Raw genomic sequence first — 4971 nt, 5'->3', positions numbered from 1 at the left:
ATATAATCAATGATATGTGAACGTGCACATTGTTCATGCATGTGAACATTCACAACATAAAAATAAAAATAAAACAAGCAAACAAACAAACAGAGCCCTATATGAATGCATTACCAAAAAAAAATCATAACCTCATTCAACAAAAATAAGTTTGCATCTCCATCTATTCCAGAAAATGAAGTTGAAAGCAAAACATAAAGTATACAATTCTTTATATAAATCCAAGCATTAATGAACATGCATCGCTAAACAAAATAATATTAATCCTGAGATGAAATTATCTACTCATTCTCTCCTTCTTAACAATGTTTGACTTCACAAAATTATGTTAAAAAACAGAGCACAAACAAATAACACTAATGCAGTCTTTATTCGTCATCTTTCTCTAATACCAACAAAACCCTAGCATAACGAAATAACACCACAATGAAAGTGAAATTGAATCACAATTAAAAGCATAAATCATGGTAACTGCCAAAACAGAAGAATAATAAAAAAGGAAACGTGTATATCTTTTTTGTCTATAATATATGTTAACAATAAATATATAGATATAGCCCAACCAAGGTTTTAAAAAACGGCCGCAACGGTTACGTAACGCTGTTACGTAATGGTTGTGGTGGTTACTGCTACCCGTTACGGCCGCTTTTGCAGTGTAATTGAGATTCACAGGTGTGTTGGCCATAGCGGTCGTAATGCTGCTGTAACAGCCGTAACGGCCGGATACGCACCATTACATAACGGTTCCAAACTGCTTCTTTCGAAAACACACAAAAAAAAAAAAAACTGAAAATGGGGGAAAAAAGATAGAGAGAAGAGGGAAGACAAAGAGAGAAGATGGAGGAGCAAGAGATAGAGATAGAGAGAAAGAGAGAAGAGGGAAGATGAAGAACATATTATTGATATATTAAAACTGTAAGACCTATATTATTCTATTCAGCTGCTATCACTCAACCATTTGGCTTGGTTAAAATAATAATAATAATATAAGTGTGGTCATTTTCTATTTGACTTGGTTAAAATATGTATATATATATATATATACTTAGTCTCTTATTTATTCTCTTACTTTTGTCAGTGTGTTTATCTTATATATAATAGTTAGTGATTGATTTTTGTATAATATAAAGTCATTAATTATTAAAATAAAATATAAAAAACTCAGTTTATAGTGATTTAAAAATATGAAATATATTGGATCATATTTAAAAATTTATAAAAATTGATCAATATTTATTTAAACCCAATAAATATGATCATAGAAAAAAAATATGCGTATCGATAAGTTTTTTTCAAATTGTGCGAAAAATAAAAAAATTCACGGTTCTGGTTACCGCAACCGTTACGCTACAGCCTTTACACCCTGCAATCGCAACCGCAACCGCGTCATCGCCACCGTTACGGCGACCGCAACTGCTTTTCAGAACCTTGAGTCCAACAAATAATGTCAATCAAGAAATAAAAATACAAATACATAACACTAATTAGATTATAAATTTACTTTCATATGACTTATTAGGTTAAAATATTCTTAAATGTGATTTACCAGTAAAAATTCCTTTTAAAAATGGTGTGATTGGCATTTTTAAAAGGAATATGCAAACGGCCGTTTAATAGTATCCTTCAAATCTATATTATATATACACGTGGACCGGAGAGAATTGAAACAATTTGTTAAAAGTAACAGGTTTTATTCACTTTTTGGCAAAGAAGTTAAATGTAATTCTTTTAACTTTTAATTTTTTCTTTTAGGCATATTATTTTTTCTATTTTTTTATACTTTTTTTAAAAAAAATTTAAAAGAGTCAAAAAGATAACTTTTAATCTACTTTTCAAAACAAAACTTAGTCCCAAAACATATATATGAACAAATTCATTTTTGTTTTAAACATTAACATACAATTTTTTGAAGTTATATTTTTCATTTCATACAGAGATAGTCCCTTTCCAATTTAAAAACTTCTTATTCTAGTTACGTTTAAGTTGTGGGTTGATTTTTTTTTTTAATTTTTGACTATTTTAGGCTAGGTTAAAAAGTTTCGTTTATAATGAACTTTTTGATTTTTTTAACTTTTGTGAGTAAAAAAATAAAATGATTATAATTTGAATGTGACATTTCATCTTATTGACTTTTTAATTTATTTTATCTTTTTTTGACTATTTTAACCTTTTAGCTGCAAACTTTTTTGTGCCAAACCAGGGCTCTCGTTTTTTTTTTCCCTCCCTCTTCTTAAACTATAAAGTTGATCAATTATCTCAAGCTTGATTTGCTCTTCATCTCCCTTATTCATATGAGACATCGCAATGAGTTATAATCATAATTATAAAGATCAAATACAACGTATAGTCAATATAAACAGGGGCGGCTCCAAGGCTTGGTTAGGGGTGTCACCCGAACCCCCTGGCTGAATTATTTATTTATTTATTATATAAATATTAGATTTTAGGAAAAAAATTAGTAATTGAACCCACTAAAATATAATTTTAAACCCATAGTTTTAAGTCCTACTCTTTTGAACCCACCAATTTTGAACCCATATTAGATATTAGCATGTCTTTTTTCTTAAACAATAGTATCAATATATTGAAATAGTTTTGTTTATAATTTTAGAATTTAAATTAATTTGTTGATTTTTTTCTCCATAGGTGATATAATGATTAATGTGAATTTTCTGTAAAATATATGGTATTTAAGTTTTTGATTGACACCACTGACAAAAATTCTTAGAGTCGCCACTGAATATAAAGAAATACTTAAAATGGGAGATAAAATCTCAATACATGCATGGGGAATAAGACTCATGCACAAATAGAAAGATTCGAATTAATAAATTCTCAACAAGATGTAAGAATTCTGATCAATCAAACTAATCCCATTAGTTACTATTCAACTCCTTATTAGTTAGGTTTGACAAATAATTTATGTTGGAATATCCTTTTATGTTAAAATATCCTCATACCCGGTACTAGTGAGTGATGAATATAAAAGTTCAGCATAAAAAGAAAAGGGCAAATTACAAACATCCCCCTCGAGATTTGATAAAAATACAGATTCTCTCTTGAGATTTGAGAAATTATAAATTGCTCCCTGAGGGTCAAATTTTCATAACAAATTAGGAGAAATTATGGGAGAATCTGTATGAAAATAAAAACCTCGGGGGGCAATTTGTTATGGAAATATGAACCTCAGGGGGCAGGATGTAATTTCTCAAACCTTAAGGGAGAATTTGTATTTTCACCAAATCTCGAGAGAGGTGTTTGTAATTTGCCCAAAAGAAAAAATGTGCAATTTTATTTATTTTGAGTGTTTTTTACATAATAGTCACGACTTCTATCAGATTTTGTGCCAAAAATTCAATTTGTACTTTTGTTAGAGGGACAGGTTTCTCTCCAGTTTATTATATGAATTAGAGCATATTATTAAATTTGTGAGATTCATCACGGGTCTTGTTTTGATAATCCAAACAGATCAATATGTAGAGTTTATCGAGTACTACATATCTTCAAAAAATCATGTTGATCGAATGTCAGTAGCCCATTGATCAAATACATTTTTGTCATTGGTAAATATGATTTTAAAAATAAATTATTAACAAAAATGTATTCTGATCAAGAGGCTACCGATATCCAATCAACATGATTTTTTTTAAGTATGAAATACTCAATGAGTTGTATATATTAAACGGTTTGGATCATTAAAACGGGACCCATGGTAAACTCTACAAGTCGTATACTCCAATCTACATGATGGACTGAAGAAAAATTTCTCCCCGTGTTAAATAATCAAATAATTTTGAAAAATTTATTAGAAAGTCTTATTTTGGACACTTCTGTACCATTTGGTCCCACGTTTTAAATGGTTGATTGAGGAGTCCTTATTAGGTGTAGTGTGTGACCAGTGAATCCTTTTTCAAACGTGGATGGGCATTGGTTAGACAGATATACCCTTACTAGTTAATTGGAGAATTTTTTTTTTTTGGAATGTGTGACACGTATGGTGTGATTCTCCAATGTGATAGGTATTAATGTAACACTCTAAAAAAATTAAAAACTTCTTAGTGTACTTTTTCCAAATGTGATAACGTGACAAGTATGATGTGACATTTCAAAATTTTCATTCATCCTTAGTGTACTTTTTCCAAATGTGACAACGTAATAGGTGTGACGTGACACTTCAAAAAAAATAAAAACTCTGTAGTATATTTTTTTCATATGTAACAACGTGACAGGTATGTTGTGACACTCTAAAAAAATTAAAAACTCCTTAATGTACTTTTCCTAAACGTGAGATATGACACTCCAACGTGGCGGAACTAATTTGATTGAATTACTGCGTGTCTTCACGTAATGCGCCAAAAAATAATTAGTAAAGAATTTACATCTCACACTGTGCGTGTTAAAAATAACAAAATTTTAAAAAATTACTAGTGCACTTTTCGAACAACGTGACACACAAACACTCTACCATTTTTCTCATACATAACCACGCCACCTATATATCCTCCAACTATACTAATAATGACAAAACAATCAACAAATAATTTAAGAGACCACTTAGTCACCAAAAAAATATTTAAGGCCTTATAGATTAAAAGTTTACAAAATAAAATTTATTGGTCAATTTTCCAATAATTTTTTATATAAGATATAGTTTTTGTAAGTTTTTTTTTGGTGGGCATAGTTTTTGTAAGTTGACTTGGTACCATCAACAATCAATGAAAAATTATTGTTTGTTTCTGCTTCATCACACGCCATAAATATTATTGGACTAAACAACCATCAACATTTTGTTGGAAATGGTGGAAAAATTCTGGGTAAAATCAGAATTTTTTCTCAAGTTTGGTCTATTTTTTAGGTGGGCCCCGAGCATCGATTTACTCGGGTCAAAGTGGTAACGCGTTCTATGCCGTGTTGTGATTCACGTGGTATATTTGGTTGCTCAAAACCATTACCGAGTGAATGGGAAATTGA

This window comes from Camellia sinensis, chromosome 13, assembly GCF_055761805.1.
Source record: "Camellia sinensis isolate YWXY chromosome 13, ASM5576180v1, whole genome shotgun sequence".
Lineage (NCBI taxonomy): Eukaryota > Viridiplantae > Streptophyta > Magnoliopsida > Ericales > Theaceae > Camellia > Camellia sinensis.
This window is presented reverse-complemented; position numbering follows the sequence as displayed.